At 36.7% G+C, this 18,974-nt stretch overlaps 1 non-coding gene across 1 annotated transcript; it reads right to left on the reverse strand.

Moving 5' to 3' along the window:
• Positions 1-16,827: 16,827 nt before the first annotated feature.
• LOC127133493 (small nucleolar RNA R71) lies at positions 16,828-16,934 on the reverse strand. The gene has a single exon (XR_007807464.1). It is a non-coding gene; the product is annotated as a small nucleolar RNA R71 (small nucleolar RNA).
• Positions 16,935-18,974: the final 2,040 nt, after the last annotated feature.

The raw sequence follows: 18,974 nt of genomic DNA on the forward strand, positions 1-18,974 counted from the left end.
AGAATCTATTCGTCTACTTGTATCTTTTGCTGTAAATTACTCCATTAAACTATGTCAGATGGACGTCAAAAGTGCATTTCTGAATGGATATATTTCTGAAGAGGTGTATGTTCATCAGCCTCCTGGTTTTGAAAACACAAAATATCCATAACATATTTTTAAACTGAAAAAATCTATTTATGGTGTTAAACAAGCTCCCAAAGCTTGGTATGAAAGACTAAGTTCTTTTCTTCTAGAAAATGATTTTATCATAGGCAAAGTCGATTCCAATATCTTCTGTAAAAACATCAGAAATGACCTTATGATCTGTCAGATATACGTTGATGACATAATTTTTGGTTTTGCTAACCCCTCCGTCTGTTAAGAATTTTTTGAGCTAATGCAGGCTAAAATCAAAATGAGTCTAATGCAAGAACTAAAGTTCTTTATGGGGATTCAAATTAATCAAACATCAGATGCTACTTAGGTATATCAAAGTAAATACATAAAAGGCATTTTGAAGAAGTTTGAAATGTCAGAAAGCGAACCAGCAAAGACTCCCATGCACCCCCACTTGCATTATGGAGAAAGAAGAGGTAAGTCAAAAGGTTTGTCAGAAACTTTATCGTGGTATGATAGGTTCTCTTCTCTATCTGACTTTTACGTGTCCATATATATTATTCAGCGTGTGTCTCTATGCCAAATTTCAGTCAGATCCAAGGGAATCTCACTTAACTATGTAGCGGTAAATTCATGAACATCAAGTTATGGATAAACTTGACGTCAATAAAACCAAAGTCGCCACCGCACTTTTATTGTTTCTAAAGGAAAAGGGAAAAGTACAAAAAAACCCAAAGATAATTTTTTTTCAAATCAAAACAAATAAAATGCCAGAGATTACAGGTAAGGGGGTTGGTTACCCAGAGAGAAGGTGTTAGCACCCAAAGTGTCATAGGTACTCCTAGGGAGCCCTTTTTATGTGTGTATATGTTTTGGTATAAAAGATGTTTGAGAAAAAATAGAGTGTGGGGGTGAGAAAAGAATTCATTGATTATATTTTTGTGTTTGACAAGACCTTCGGTCTCGTGCCTACATACCAACATAAAAATGTGGGATCAAAACCTCGTAGTTCATGGTAAAAATTTCAAATATGTTGGTGACTTGCTTTTAACAAAAGTTTAATAGGAAAAGGCACAAAGGGACAAAAAAATTGAATGGGGTTATTAGTTCTTTTTATTCTTTTGAAATTTAAGTCAACATGGTTAAGTTTATTCACAAATTTGATTTAAGAAAGAGTTTGAAAATTCAATGGCATGAGGCCAAAGTTTCTAATCACTAAACAATGTCATATAGAAACCCATTTTCCTTTGGACTTTAATCAAGCAATGATCAATAAGCAATGAGCAATATCTATAAATCATAAATCTCAAGGCATCAAATAAAGATATCCACATCCAAGCAAGCATTCCAATAGCTAGCAATCTTTATTGTCTTCATTGTCTTCCAATGTACTAGATGAAATATTCCTTGATCAACTTAGAACAAAACATTAGACAAAAGACCAAAATAACAATTAAGCACAAAGACAGAGTAGCAGAAGAGTCCAAGAAATTCTCAAGTCATGCATCAGATGAAAGCATAGTTCAAAGATAGCTCAGTCCCAGATATTGGCATTGGCCAAGTCCTTTAGCACATGGAATGTTGCCTAATTCTAAGTCCAAAGCTCAGATCAAGTCCAACAGACCACCAAATGTTTTTTAGGGTTTTTGGTGTTATTATGTGTTTTTAAGGTCCTAAGACCACAAACAAAATAAAGACAAACAAACAAATATATGCAATCACCAGATATGGCTCAAATGAGCAAAGTGAAAAGGACTTGAAACACAAACAAGTTGCATGAAATATAAATGGCAATGGACGATAAATGGCTGAAATTTAAATTGCATAAAGTAAATGACTTGAAAGTAAAGCAATAATGAATAAGAGTTAGTCAATGGTTAGCCAAATGTTAGTCAAAGGTTAGTGTTGAGTTTTAATTTATTAAGTCATTCTTTGGAGAATACTCAACCATTCATTCACAAGTATGAATCTTTAAACCAAGACATCTTCTATAAGAAGGGCTCCAACTTGGATAATTCAACAAGAATGCCACTAGCTCTCATGAAAGGAAAAAAGGTCAAGTCTCCACACAATTGCATGAAGAATGGGAGACTTACAATCTCACTTACTAGAATGCTACGCCTTGAGGGTCAAATTTAGCTCTAAGTTAAGCAATCGTAATTGGACTTATGTAGAAGTCACAACTATCTGAGGTCGGGCAATAAAAATATAAGTGTTAATGCATGTTAGAGATTTGGTACAAGGAACCAAACTCCTAAAACATACCACACACTAAAAAAAAGGGAGGGACCTATCTCAGTCATACTTGTATTGATTCATCTGACACAACGTCATTGATGAATTAATTAGCCTTTAGACATTAGAGATTTCATTGGTCAAATGGGGGAATAGGAAAGAATAAGGATGAAGATGAAGAGGGATGGGGATATAGAAACACAAATTGATCATGAGAGATCAAATCAAAATCATCCATTCATTTTGTGAGATGAAATGTACATTTCATCAATCCCCTAAATTGAATGGTTTTGATCCAACAAAAGTCAAATCAATCATGACCAAGGCCCAAACAAAAAGTCAAACTTCACAAGACCATCAAAATAGCTCAACATAATTTTAAAAATTTAATAAATTAAAAATATAATTAAAAATGAATTAAAATATGTTTTTATTTGGTCAAAACCTAAAATCTCTTCAAAATACCAAATAAATGGCCAAGGGATTTATCCTAGGTAAAACAAGGTCAAAGGACCTAAGACAAAAAAATTTACAATTTTTAAAAAGTCAGAAGTACTTTTAAACAATTAAAAATATGCATAAAAACATTTAATTCATGAAAAATACCAAAATCAATCCAAAAAATAATTTTTAATTCAGAATAAGGAAGAGAAAAATATTTAAAGATTTTTGGTGAAAATCCCATATTTTTTGGATTAAAAATGAATTAATTATGAATTAAATGAAATAAGAGTAATTAAAAGAAAATAAAAAATTATGAAAAATCAGGGGCCATCAATCTCCCTCATTAATTGAGGTGGCAGATCTGATGGCCACGCGCATGGAGAACAAAATGGACTTGAGTCAATGCACTGCAAACAGGGTCAAACAAATCAAAGGTCCAAATTAAAACGCTTAAACATGATCAAAGGGATGAGAGAGTGCCAACACACCACCAGAGCTAGGGCTTCAGTCATCTTCTCTGATGGACCTCACCGGACTGGTCCACCATCAACCTTCACTAAAATAAAAAGTGAATACACTAATTTGAAGAGAAAAATGCCAGGAATCCAAATCTGCCCTCAAAATTCTCCAATTCCCACTATATTGAAAGATATGTGGAATTGAAAATTGAGGAGTATGAGCTGAGTTGTTTTGATTTGACCTCAAACCAACTCAATCTTGTTGCCTACATTGGTAGGACTTCAGCCAACCAAAAATTAATTGAAATAATGGAGAATTGAGAGAGAATCAAAGAGAGAAAGTTTGACAAATTTCACCTTCTGTTTGGAGTGATGATGCTCGATCTGGATCTTAATTGGCTTGAGCTTACTTCCACTTGATTGTAGGAGGTGAAATGAGAGCTCAAATGGCTTGGATTCTTGGAGTTTCAACTTCAAAAAAGAAGTGAAATTAAAACTTGATTTTCAAATGAAAACCTTCAAGATTATCCTTTAATGGAGGTGGGAAGGTTGCAGGAGCAAAGCTTGGGCAAGGTGTCCCTCATTCTGAGTAGTGAGCCATGTATTTATAGGCTTGGCAATTTATTTTCACACACTTCTATTCAAATGCCAAAAATAGTAATTCAAGTGTGCGTGCTTGCATGGGCGCGTGATAGGCCCATGAGATCATGTCAAAAGGTCCAAAAAATGATCATGAATGATACTGAAAGTCTAACATGAAGCCATGCATTTGTAATTGAGAAGTGATCATGAGATTCATCCAAATGGAACCATGAAGAGTAACCATGTGCAAGTCATTCAAACCTTGTCCAAATGAAGCTATTTTGTACTTTTTGGAAAGGTGAGATCAAGGGGAACAACTTTCATGTTGAACACTTTTCCATTTGAAGCTTTGATCATGATGAATTTTGATGTGGAAGTTTGGGAAATCAAACATAATTGAAAATTTTCTAAGTACCAAGTCAAATATCCACTACTTCCACCTTAAATAACTTTTGCTATGAGCTTCAAATGGAAAATGTTCCTTCATGAAACTTGTATCTCTTTCAATCCAATTCAATTTGGTAACAAGTTTGACCTCATTTATATTTGGCATGAAGGAGTTATGCATTTTAGAAGTTGAGGAAAATTGCTTGTTCAATGGTAATGTCCCAAAATGACCTATAATGTTTCCTCTTGGAACATGCCTTTGCAAGTTAAATTTGAAGTTTCTTAAAGAATAAAAGTTGGAGAGGAAATCTTGAAATTGATAATGAAATTTGGATGGCCTTTATCTCATAAAATTTTAGCAAGTTATGGTCCTTGGAAGTTGACCTCCTAACTAGGGAATAGAATAGACAAAATAACCTATAATCTTTCACCATAAAAAATGACTTTCCAAGAAAAACTAGCTCTTGATGTCAACATGAGAGATGTTTGGAATGTCATGAATAGTAAATTTTCTCTTGGAATAATTTTCATATGACAAAAATTGTAGGAGATAGGGTCTAGGGCACCCCAGTTTTGACCAGTTGACTTTCTTTTGTCAACCACCTTGAACCAACTTGCAAACTTGAAGCTATCTTTATCTTTGAGACTCATAGGGGATCATATATGTATAAGATGATGTAATATGTAGTATCCCTTGATATATTTTATCAAATGTTGAAGAAATTTATTGAGGAAGTCACACAAGATGCCTAGATGAATTAGGGCTTCCAAGGCAAACAAGCTTCAGACTCTTGATGATTTATTGATCAAGATGATAAGTTAATATCATGGGGATCCATATATGATATCTAGAACCAATGTGAACCATCTCTGGATTGATCTCCTTGCACTGAGGGTCTCAAACCCTAATTGTGAGCTTGATGAGGCATTGGTGGATGCCCAGATTACCTACAAAAGGAACAAAGCTATACATAGACATATTTTTGGTATTTTGGTTAGTAAACAAAGAAAAATAGAGTATGATACAATCAAATGTGCTTTATGATCTCTCCCAATGCAAACCCAATGAATGAGGGGTAAGGAGGATGCCAAGGTGTGATCCCAAAGCCAATGCAAATGATGAGATAACATGAGGGATCTTAGGGTCAAAATTGGGGTCTTACAAACTGATGTTAAGAGAATCCTAAGGTATCTGAAAGGAAAACCTAACTTGGGCCTAATGTACAAGAAAACATCATAGTATAGGATGTTTGGGTTTTGTGATGCAGATTACGCTAGAGACAAACTGGAACGCAAAAGCACATTTGGGAAATGTTAGTTTCTGGGAGGAAACCCCATTTCATGGGCTAGCAAAAGACAATCAACCATTTCACTCTCAACTGCAGAAGAAGAATACATTTTAGCTTCACTATGCAGCACTCAGATGCTCTGGATGAAGAACCAACTTGAGGACTTTCAGATATATCAGAGTAACATCCTTATCTTTTGTGACAATACTGCTGCCATATGTTTATGTAAGAACCCTATTTTGCATTCCAGAGCAAAACACATAGAAATTAAACATCATTTTATTAGAGACTATGTTCAGAAAGGGGTAATAAGTTTAAAATTCATATATTCAAACCATCAATGGGCTGATATCGTCACAAAACCCTTAGCTGAAGATAGATTTCTTTTTATTCTGAAATATTTAAACATGGTAGGTTGCCCAGAATGAAACTGAACTCGTGCTTTTCTTATGATGTTAAAATAAGCTTTGACTTAATCGTTTGTTGGTCATCTAGTTCTGGTTCTGATACTTCTACAAGCTAGATGTTATCTGGATTAGAAACCTTCTAAATCTGAAACCTTTTGGTATTCTTGATGTCAGAAACATCAACATGTGGTTTCTCAAACGTGTGGCCTTGGATCTTCTAGACAAATGTCTAGTTCAGAACTCATGAGCCAAAATGTTGAGATCTCCTCGAGCAGTGTGCATATTCTTGAGATTAGACAACCATCATTAGCTGCATTTAATACTCCCCAAAGCATGTCAACTCAGATTTCTGGAATAATTATTATTTGTGTTCCCCACTCTTTTAATACACTATCGTTTTGCATGCTAATTGTTTATGTATATATATTTTCCATATTTCTCACTTTCACACTTTTCACTCACAAACCTACACAAACCCTTGTGTGCTCGTTGTTCTCTGCAACTTCTTCAACCTTCGTCCTCTTCAACATCAAAAAATTTCATCTTCTCCAAACTCCAAATGGATTCTCAACAACAACATGTTTACGATTATTCTCAGCAAATGGATGCTATTGAACAACATGTTGACACCCCAAAACAAGTTGTTACTCAATCTACTACAACCTCAATAACTGCCTACAAAGAACCCCACGTTCTTGACCGTCCCCCTCACATAAATCTTGCCACGCCATTTGAGAAGTTAGAGGTTTTATGTGAATTGCTAGTGGATTTTGACAACTTGAAGCATAACAGAATTGATCTCACTGAAGAACTAGAGAAACAAGGATGGGGAAATTAGTTAAAGAGAGTCTATGGTCCGGTTTACACCTTCCTTGTAAAGGAATTCTGGAGATTTGCAGATTGCGATGACCACTGCATTGTCTCCTACGTCCTAGGGGTAAAAATGGTCATCATTTGAGAAGTTCATAGCCAAGCTTTTGCACATGGAAAAGACAGGGGGCAGAAGGATTTACAACATTAACCCTAGGGCAAAATACATGTCCTAGGAGATAGTCGCTGTCATACCCCAATTTTGTCCGGGCATATTTAAATTTTTGTAAAATCGATGCCATTTTTAATTTGCATCATATGCACAACATGACATGCATTCCATCATGAATAATACCTGAAATATCAGTCAGGATAAATTTATTGAAAATACAGACAAATCGGTTGAATCATTTCCTCAAGTACGGACAAAATCAGCAGATAAAAAGTTTCAAAATTAAAATTGTAGACGCCAGTATTATTAATCTATGGTTCATGTAGTTTAACCTGGTGTGTTCGTTGTATTTTTCAGCAGCTGTTTCATTTGCGTTTTGACCCGCCTGAGCCTTTTAACCGGTGCAAACTTATTTCAGAATTTGAAGAAACGCTGTATTTTTTCAATAAGTATATTTTGTGCTGATCATTTTAGTGTGTCTGATTTAATTTTTTGAGCAAATTTTTGCCCGACTGTTATTCATTTTTAGTCGTTTTAATTTTGTTCTTTCGTCAAAACAATCAGATTGAATAAATAAAATTTTCCATGTTATTATTTTAATTTTATCATGATTATTTAAAAGTTGTGAATTTTATTTGATTCAATTGATTAAAATTGTTTTAAATCGATTAAGTCATCTAAAAAAGACATTATATGAATTTTAATTTATTTAAATAGTGTGTGCTTCTTGGAGTGTTTCTTTGATTCGATCCAGACCATCAATTCGAATTAATCAATGGTCTATGTTAAGCAATCCACACTTATCCTAGTTTATCCAATCAAAAATTAGAATTTAATTAATACTATTATTTAAAAAAAATATGAAAATAAATGAAATTAAAAAAAACTCTCTCTCTCTCTCCAGTACATCGCTTCCAACGGTAACATGAAAAAAAAATATAATAAAAGGGACAACACACCTCTCCCTCTTAGAGGTCTAGGCACACGAATAAAACAAAAGGGGAGGAGGAAAGAGGAAGCAGACTGGTTTTTGATAAAAAAATCTCATCGTCTTCTTCCCTCTGATAAACAACATCACCACCGTTCAACCTTTCACTGGCATGAACTTCCACGACCAGAAAACCGCATCGGAAAAACCCACACCACCTCCATCCTCATTACCGCCACGCACACCATAACTCCCGTCTTCGTTTTCTCCATCCGCCAATAAACTGTTTCGCATCCTTCAATTTCCGACAACTCACAACCACTTCCGGCACCGTCCGACAACCGCCGCGAAAATACTGCCAACACCCTCACTTTCACCCTCATCACGTCATCGTTGTCGGCGCCACTCTCCATAAACCTCTGTTCCCGACTCCGAGCAAACCCCAACCACCACCAACAACCGCTTCCACTCATCGCCGAAAAACTTCATCTTCGCACCAACAAAACACACTCGAAGAAGACGCATCTATACAAAACTGGTAAGGAGAATTTGTTAGCCACGTCGTTCGACTATACTATATCGGTAACCTTCGCCGTTTTGTTCTAGATCTAATTCGTTAAATTCGCTATTGTTTAGTAATTTTTTTGTGTTCTTACTTTGATGATTGGTTGGGTGTCATTTTGAAACCGTTGTTGTATTGACGTCGATTTCCCCCAATTAATGGTCTGGTGTCCCATCGAGGTGCAATCTTCTTTCGGTGACTATGAAAAACTTGACTCTGTTATAATTCTCTTTCTTTGAAAATATAAGGATGTTATGTTTAGTTTTTTATTTGGAACGATTCGAACTGATATGTTAATTTCGCAACATTGAATTTGGAAAGTTTGAACGGATATGTTAATTATGCAGGTTAGGTTATGTGAATATATTAATATTTAATATTAGGTTGCTTTCTATTAACTGTGTATAAAAACATGTATTGAACTAATATTGGTTTTTAGATTGATATATTTCCATGGATATGGTTGCTTTCAATTTGAATACCAATCTACAGATCTGGGACTAATCTACTAGTGTAGTATCTTTTACCACTGTTACTTCCTGCCAACCTTTTATGTCTACTGCTTATTTTATTTTATTTTTTAAATATCAATGTATTCTTTGTCATTTAAATTTACTTTTATTTAAAGATTACATTGGTGTATTGACTAGTTAATTTGCTTTGGTTTGTTGTTGTGTAATTAGTTGTCGAATTATACGGGTTGTATATTGATTTTAATTTTGCTATGCCGCCACTGATTTTGTCCGAGACTTGCAATGACTTTGTAGATATAAATAATCTATCTCTATTTCAGTATGGGTGTTGTGTAAATTGAAATTTTAAAATTATGGGTTCAGTAACTTATGCTGATGTGCCATTAAATTTCAATACATCAATTGTATATTTTCACTGCGTTTCGATCTTTACATACGACACTCCAATTTCGTTGTCGCTATGTACAAACCGGTTTGAGCACATTACCACCAATCCAATTCAGTTTTTTTTTTAAATCGACATCGTCACCTACTTCTTTCTCTTTTAATTATGATTAATTAATTAATTAAATTTTGTTTAATTAGTTAATTACGATCAATTAATTTTAATTAACTTGGTTATTTGATTCAATTAAATAATTTTGATAATTAATCTTAATTAACTTTGATTAATCATTTTAATCAAGCTTTAACCAATTAATTTTGTTAATTAAAAATTGACCGGCTTATTTCATCATCATCTTTCACTATTGTTTCATAATTATTTCCAAAACCATTTCAATTTCATCATCAAATCATTAAACCATTTAAAACACAGTTCTTGATTCCAAGTCAAGCCCATTTCCATACCTTTGTAAGTCTATCGCTTTTAAGCATTGCCATCAACCTCACATAGCTTACTCTTGGGCTTTCTTACAATAAGACCTATTCGGTTATTAATTAATCGAGTAGAAGAACGATACACTAAAATAAAATTCATTTCATTCATAAACACAAAATTAAAACCTTGATCCGATGTCGAGTACTTTCATTAAAAATTAAAAGAACGTATCCAATCACAATCAAACAACATTTCATTTGGAAATGAAAAGGGGGATGGCTTTGAGTTTTCAATTCCTCTCCTCGATTATTTGAATACGAGTTCTCTTATTCGGTTAGTCAAATAGTCGTCACTTCCACCCACTTAAGAACAAATAAATCAAATTCTTTTATAATAAGAAACGAAAAGGGAGATGACTTTGAGTTTTCAACTTCACTCCTCAATTGGACGAATACGAGTTCTCTTACTCGGTCAATTGAACAATTGACATTTTTCCGCAAATACAACTTAATCAAATCAATCAAAACTGTACGAAAAGGGAGATGGTCTTAAGTTTTCAATTCCTCTTCTCAAAAGCTTGGATATGAGTTGTCTTATTCAGTCATTCAAGTACTTGTCGTCCATTCTAAAATACATCAACCATACGCAAACTTATTTTCGTAAATACTCAGATGAAAAAGAAAGCGGTGTAGAGTCTTCTACTCCCTTTCCCGATTATTAGGATACGAGTTGTCTTAGTCGACTATCCGAGTATTCGTCGTCCATTTAAAACACCTTAATTATTATCAAATCCTTTATGTAATTAAGGATGAAAAGGGAGATGGTCTAGAGCCTTCGGTTCCTCTCCTCGACTATTCGGATACGAGTTGTCTTACTCGAATATCCGAGTAATCGTCATCCAACTAAAATATCTCAACATAACCAGTCAAACAAAATATCCAACATATTAATCCAACTTGTCGCCCTCGTGTGACCAAAAACTCTTTTCAGAGAGAACATTGCTAATCCTTTCTAATGCGCACAACAAACTAGCGCTTAAGCCTCCGCTGAGAGTAGACAAGCCAACGTTTAGCCTTTAGGATGCGATCTAAACAATTGTTCATTAAAAAACACCAACCAACCGTAGTTCCCCGAACTACGAATGCTCTAATTTCCTTATTATGCCATAAGGATACGTAGGCAGGAGATTGTTGTATCTTCGCGAGCACACTAATCAAAAACCTCCCCTTTCCCTTTCTGAGGTTCCCATCCATTTCAATTTCAAATATTTTATAACCCAAAGATAACAAACAAACATAAACTTACACTCGAAACGCACATTTGAACTAAAAGGTTCCCGTTGAGTACAACGGACGTGAGGGGTGCTAATACCTTCCTCTTGCATAATCCACTCCCGAACCCGAATATGGTTGCGATGACCATTATTCCATTTCCTTAAGGTTTTATCGATATTTTCCTATCCCTTCATTGGGATGAATAAAGTTCGGTGGCGACTCTGTTCGAACGTAATTTTTTCCGCGACAATCGAGAGGAATCGTATTTTTCGAGATGCGACAGATGGCGATTCTGCTGGGGACTAGCTCCAAGCAAAAGAGAGTGAAGCCTAACTTAGTTCAGTTGATGTATTGTGTGTTAATTTTATCTGTTTGTTATTTCTTCTGTTATTATTATGCTGTCATGATGATTGTATTGTGATTTATTGAATATGTCTTATTTGGGGTTCTCTAGTCGGTGATACTTTGTGAGATAGGCTCTCTACCCGAGTCTAAGAAAAACCATAAGATTAAGTTGGTGGTTGCGTAGTGGGCGCCCACAAGGAGTCTTCCTTGTTGAGAAGAAACGAAGACCCCGCCTAGAGGAGATTCTCTTGAAATATTATTGCCCGACGAGTTTTCGTCACGACGATAGTATTCTCAAGTTGGATCAATGACTCTAGGGACCTTTTAACCCATTATATCCGGTGGTTATGTAGTATTTACCTGAAAAGTCTCAGACTTATTAGGTTAATACGAAAGCCCCAATCAGATGAGATCCCTTGAGCGTATTACTACCTTACAGTGGTATTCCCAACCTCGATCTATGACTCTGAGAACCTTATTAGAACCTTGGACTCGAGAGTTGTGTAGTATGGGCCCACTAGGAGTTTTCCTCTTTGGGACCATACGAAGGCCTCACCTAGATGAAACTTTGTTTGGGGATGTTATTTGCAGATGAGTTTTCATCATGACAATAACTTTCCTAGATATTGATTGATGACTTTGGGAACCTTTTAACTTTAGCATCCTCCCAAAAGGGTTTTGTTTAGTAACCAAGAATACCCGCCCTCACGACCTGTATATTAACCTACATGTGGGACGCATAATATCACTCATAGCATAACATTCATACTATTTTATTTCCAAGGAATCTGAGTATCATGAGTTGCAGGAATTCAAGAAACATGGAATCAAGAAAAAGAAATATTTACTCATTCAAGTTCAAAGATCCCGATCTAAGGAGCTTACGTGACTTGGTGTCTCAGATGCACCCTGTATACAGAATCAACTTTGGAAAGAATTATGGCAATTTGCTCAGCATCCTCAATCAACAAGTGGACCATACAACCTTGATCACTTTAGCCCAATTTTATGACTTACCTTTAAGATGCTTCACATTCCAAGACTTCCAGCTAGCACCAACGTTGGAAGAATTCGAGCGTCTTGTTAGGATTCCTATGAAGGACAACTCACTATTTGAAGGGACAGATGAATCTTTGCCCCTCAAGGTCATTGCTAGTGCGCTTCGCATGGATGAAGAGGAAGCAAAAGATAACTTAGAGACCAAAGGGAATACCAAAGGATTTTCACTACGTTTTCTTTTGGAAAGAGCTCATACCCTGTTAAAGGCAGAAAGTTAGGATGCTTGTTACTCTGCTATTGCATTGGCCATCTATGGCGTCGTCCTGTTCCCGAATATGGATGGTTTCGTAGACATGACCGCCATTTGTGTCTTCCTTACTGGGAACCCAGTACCCACTTTGTTAGCCGATGTCTATTATCACATAAGTCATAGGTATACTAAGAATAAGGGATTGATTGCTTGTTGTGCTCCTTTATTGTATCAGTGGTTTCTAGAACATCTTCCGAAGACAGGTGCTTGGGTTGAACAGACATATATTAGTTGGCCTCAAAGATTGGGATCACTCCGATCTGAAGATCTCTCTTGGTACTCCAAAGAATATATCAACGTAGACATCATATTCAGTTGTGGAGATTTCCCAAATCTACCGCTTATTGGAACTCAAGGATGTGTGAATGCTAATCTAGTTCTATCACTCAGACAACTCGGTTACCCAATGGAAGGCCCTCCAGAGGCAAATTCTTTGGAAGCTCTCTTGTTACTTGACTTTGGGGCTGAGAATCCTAGCTTATTCCAACGAATCAAAGAAGCTTGGAAAAATGTCAATCGAAAAGGGAAAGTTGAGTTAGGGAGAGCAAATGGGATTACAAAAGAACCATATTTTCAGTGGGTAAAGGAAAGGGTGCAGATGATTAAAATGCCATTTGTCATTCGGACACCTATACCTCTTCCTGAACCTAAGCTCACCCATGTCCCTATTGAAGAAATGGAGGAACTCAAGACCACCATGGCAAAGCTAGAAAAAGAGAATGAAGAGCTGCAGATAAAACTCCAACAAACCATCAATGAGAAGAATAATATAAAGTGGGAGCTTGAGAGAAAAGAGGCACAACTTCAAGCACATGTGGAAAAGTTCAACAAGGAGGAACATAAGAGAAAGAAGATCAAAGTGGGATTAGAACAAGCTGATCATTGTTTGGATACTCTTAAAGGTCAACTACGACAAGCTCAGAAAGAATGTCAAGACAATGAGCGTTGATGGCATCTAGCCACAAAGGAAAACAAGACGATAAGGGGTACACTTGGGGCTCAAATAAAAGAACTCACCAATTATGTTCGTCATGCAAAAGCTGAAGTAGATCAGGAGCGCCGACTCAAGAAAATAGCCATTGAAGCTTCTAGGGTGTCACGCATGATATGGGAAGAGAAGTGTCGAGAAGTAAGAGATGTCAGGGAGTCTGTAAGCTATTGGAAGAACCAGCTAGAGTCATTACGCTAAGACAACTCCATATGGTTGAAAGAGTGAGACTATGTGATTGAAGATTATGAATCCTTTAAGAAGACCATAGACTTCTTACAAGGAGATAGGGATAAGTTTCGTGCAAAACTCGATGGGCTAGTAGGATTCTGTAATTGGGCAGCTAAAGAATTGCCATGGAGGTTGAGAGACACAGTCGAAGAGTTGAAAGAAGATACCACTCCTCCAGCCATAATCAATTTCGTTCTGCTCTACAAAGGGTTGTTGAAGAGATTCACCGAGGAACTAGAAGAGCTTAAGGCCAGAAAGCCAGTTGTTTAATTTGCTTATGTCTTGTATTTTATGCCTTTAACAAATGTACTTTTGAACTATGACTTTTTTGGACCTCTATGTTATGTATTGGAATGAATGACGTTTAAAAATTACTCCATTATTGCTATCCTGAGTATTTTTTGTTTCTTCGAATTACTAACAACTAATTAGACTCGAATGACTCCCTGGAAATAAAATATGCATAACATTTGCATCTTCATTATGCATCACACTTCATGAAAATCAAAAAAAGCTTACCCAACCTTTTTTTTACCCTCTATCCAACCACACTGACTAATCAACACCGGTACGAGACACGAAGCAAATACAAGATGACATTAGAGCAGGTAGAGGCCAACCAGGTTACCATGAGGACAAACATCAATAAGATCCAGGAGAAGATGGATCAACTATTGGAGACAATGCTTGCAATCGCTCAGAGAGAGAGGAGCGAGGAGGAAGAAGCTAGGGCAAGAAGGAATGATGGCGCATCAGGTCCGAATCCCCAAGACGAAAGTTACGTCCCCATGATCACACTAAAATTTACGTATTTTCGACTCCGATTTCACATGCATTCTAGTTGTTTTATTATCATTTTGTTGTGTTATTGTTATCCTTTCCTTTGTTTTCAGGTTTCTACTTTAATCGGAGCCCCGATCGAGAAAAGGAGCGAAAAAGAGCCAAAAACCCTAAAATTCAGCTTTTTGCTCTTATGGCCTACCCAATGGCGGGCGCCACAGACCAAGCCATGACGTGTCAAATTCAACTTCCATCAACTCCCACGTTTCCCCACTACTTCCACTAAGGCGCCCCATATTGTGCTTGTGGCGGGCGCCACAAGAGGAAAAACGGTTCCCTCCTATTTTCAAGTGAAGGACATCCAAGTCATTTCCATCTTTTTACTTGCCTATAAATAGAAACGCGAATTCACTTTTACAACCATCCAAACTTAGAGCAGACGAAGATCCAAACTTAGAACAAAGGCAAACTCAGAAGCAACTCTGTTTCACTTAAGCATATATTCAGTATTTTATAGTGGTAATCGCTTCGCATTGGAGTGTTACCACAATTGTGTAATCAAGTCTGTGATAGAGTCTGTAATCGAGTTTAGAGCACTTTGGAAGGAAGTTAATCCTGCCGCCATTTTCTTTTCCGCATTGCAATTTACTCAGCCCTCCGATTGGAGCAGGTTTTTATTTCTTGTCTTTACTTTATTTATTTCCCGCACTCGCTTTTACTTTATTTATTTCCCGCACTCGCTTTTACTTTATTTATTTCCCGCACTCGCTTTTACTTTATTTATTTCCCGCACTCGCTTTAAATTATTTACTTTCCGCACTCGCACTACTTTTATTTACTTTCCGCACTCGCACTACTTGTATTTATTTTAATGCACTTTTACTTTACCATGTCTAGCTAAACTTATAAGGCTAGAATGTAAGGATCGTAATTAAGCCAGTAATCCGTACAATTGTTCGTAGAAACACTTAAAGGGCTATTTTAACTTTCAAATTAAGTTTTCCCGCACTTCAATTCCGTTGGTTAAGATTGAAAGCCGTCCAACGTCTTTTTAAACTTAATTGTTTTTAACTATTTCAAAAACAGCGAAAGCGCTTTGTTTAGTTCATTAGGAGATTTTACCATTAAGAAGAAAAGAGATTTTAAAACTATTTTCGGACGCGTTTATAAGTTTAGAGTCTGGTTCGTAAGAACCTCTTTTGGTTAAGAAGTCCAGGTTATAATACTTTTCAACTTAGTCAAGATACTATATTTCTTAAAAATAGGTTTACTACTCTAACGCAATGCGTGCCTTTTTATAAGTGACAATAAGAGGGTTTGATTAGGGAGTACAACTCGGTACTAAATACGCGAAAGCGACAGTTCCTGTTAAATTAGTTCTTTTCAAAGTAGGAAACACTGCCCATAAGTAATTCTATTAGCAAGTACTTGGATGATTAATTGATTACATGAATTACATTCGACCTTGTCTTTATTAATTATATTCTATTTCAATACTTTACTTTTCATTGCACACTACAAAAACACCTATTTTGACTGCCTTTGATAAACACCATAACAACAGATAACGATAGATTGACACTTGGTCTCTGTGGATTCGATAATCTTTTATATTACTCTGACGCGTTCGTATACTTGCGAAAAGCACGCATCAAGTTTTTGGCGCCGTTGTCGGGGAACCAATTTCATCAAATTTCATTTTCCAGTTGTTATATCGTTTAGACTTAGGTTATTTCCCGCCGTTCGATGCGAAGAACTCACAGCACCGGAAGTTTAAGCTTAGTATACCCTCTAGCGGAACCTGAACGTTTGCTCGCGCACGTTTATTCTTTCATAGAATTAAGAGAGCTATGGCCGAAGATCAAAACCAAAGACCTCTTAAGGATTTCGCTCAACCATCTAATGAAGAACCTAGTTCTAGTATAGTAAACCCAACTATCCCAGCCAATAATTTTGAACTTAAACCATCCTTGTTACAACTAGTGCAACAAAGACAATTCGCGGGTCTCGCTACCGAGAACCCTAACCAACATTTAAACATACTTCTTCAATTAGCAGATACTTTTAAAACCAATGGAGCTTCTCCTGAGGCAATACGTTTAAGATTATTTCCCTTTTCCCTCAGAGATAAAGCCCTATCATGGTTAGATTCCCTTCCACCCAATTCCATTACGACTTGGGATAACCTTAGAAGAGTTTTTCTTGCTAGATATTTTCCCCCGAGTAAGACCGCCGTTCTTCAAAACCATATAACTAGATTTACCCAAAACCATGGAGAATCGTTGTTCGAAGCTTAGGAGAGATATAAAGAGTTGTTACGAGCATGCCCACATCATGGTTTAGAAAATTGGTTAATCATTCAAACCTTCTATAATGGACTTCATTATAACACAAAGATGACCATCGACCTTGCCGCAGGCGGTGCTTTGATGAACAAACCTTACCCTGAAGCTAGTGCCCTCATTGAAGATATGGCTCAAAACCATCAATCATGGGGAGTCGAACAAGCGACAGTTGAGAAGAAGGAAGCCCAAGGAGGAGTGCATGAAATAAGCTCTATAGACATGATGCAGGCTAAAATGGACACATTATCCCTTAAAGTCGAGCATATGTACACGAACCCGAATACTGTAGCCGCAGTTTCGTTGGATTGTGAGATATGTGGAACCCAAGGACACCAATCCGCATAATGCAGTCTATTGAACGAAACCCACTCTGAGCAAGTGAACTACACCCAAGGGAACCCATATTCGAATACCTATAACCCTGGATGGAGGAATCACCCTAACTTCTCCTATAAAAACAATAACCTTATCCAAAATAATGCACCTCCGAGACCTAGTTATCAAGCCCCTAGATCAAATCAACCTATGCAACCTGTACCACCAAAACCGAGCCTTGAGAAAATTATAGAAAATTTTATCACCGCTCAAACCCAACAAAACAAGGAGTTCATGAACCAAAACATTCATGTTAACGAATTGATTACTTAGTTAGGAACCAAGGTTGATCAAATAGTTACTCATACCAAGATGCTTGAAACCCAGATCTCTCAAGTAGCTTTAAACCAAGCCCCTCAAACTACACCTGGAGGACAATTCCCTGGACAACCTCAACAAAATCCGAGAGGACAAGCCAATGCCATTACCCTACGAAGTGGGAACGCTTATGATGAGCCACCAAACCCAAGATTGAGTGAACCCGAAACTTCTAAGGAATGTACCAAACCCCCGGACAAAGTAAAGGAACCAGAGGAATCTGAACACCAGGAAGGTCGAGAGAAAGGAGAAGAACCTAAAGATAAAATTTACGTACCACCCCCGCCATATAAACCACCTATACCATATCCGCAAAGACTCAAACAAACCCAGATCAATAAACAGTATCAAAAATTTATTAAAGTTGTAGAAAAACTTCATGTAGAAATCCCTTTCACAGAAGCCATCACCCAAATACCTTATTATGCAATGTTTCTCAAAGACATCCTTACCAACAAACGTAGACTTGATGATCCGAAGCCTTTGGAATGTAATGCTATTTCCGAGGACAAATTAGCAAAGAAAGATAAAGATCCTGGAAATTTCTCCATTCCTTGCCTTTTGGGTAATCATGTCATCGAAAAAGCTTTTCTAGACTTAGGAGCTAGTGTGAGCTTAATGCCTCTAGCAGTTTGTGAGAGATTAAACTTAGGAGAATTACAACCCACTAAGATGTCACTTCAGTTAGCCGATAGATCTGTCAAATATCTGATAGGCATTTTAGAAGATGTTCCTGTTAGGATAGGTCAACTATTTATCCCTACTGATTTTATTGTCATGGACATCAAAGAGGACAGTGATATACCAATTCTTCTAGGTAGACCATTCTTATCGACTGCAGGAGCCATAATAGATGTCAAGAAAGGAAAGTTGACATTTGAGGTAGGTGACAAGAAAATAGAATTTATACTTTCGAAATTTCTCATGGCACCTGTGATAGGAGACTCGTGTTATGCCTTAGATATCATTGATGAATGTGTTAGAGAATTAGAACAAAAAGAAATTATTAAGTTACCATCAACCCCCATAAAGGAAGATGATGACTTTAAAGAACCTTACATCGATGATAACCTTTACGAATGTTTATCCCTCATTCCAGATCATATGCCATGCCCTGAGAAACCAACCTTAGAACTTAAGGAACTGCCTAAGAACCTGAGATATGAGTTCCTCGATGAAAAGATGAACTGCCCAGTTATAGTCAGTGCTACCTTGAGCCAAGAGGAGACGAACCAACTTTTAGACGTTTTACGAAGACATCCCTCAGCCTTAGGATATAATATCTCTGACCTGAAAGGTATAAGCCCATCCGTATGCATGCATCAGATTTCGTTAGAAGAAGA

The sequence above is a fragment of the Lathyrus oleraceus genome, chromosome 3 (assembly GCF_024323335.1).
Source record: "Lathyrus oleraceus cultivar Zhongwan6 chromosome 3, CAAS_Psat_ZW6_1.0, whole genome shotgun sequence".
Lineage (NCBI taxonomy): Eukaryota > Viridiplantae > Streptophyta > Magnoliopsida > Fabales > Fabaceae > Lathyrus > Lathyrus oleraceus.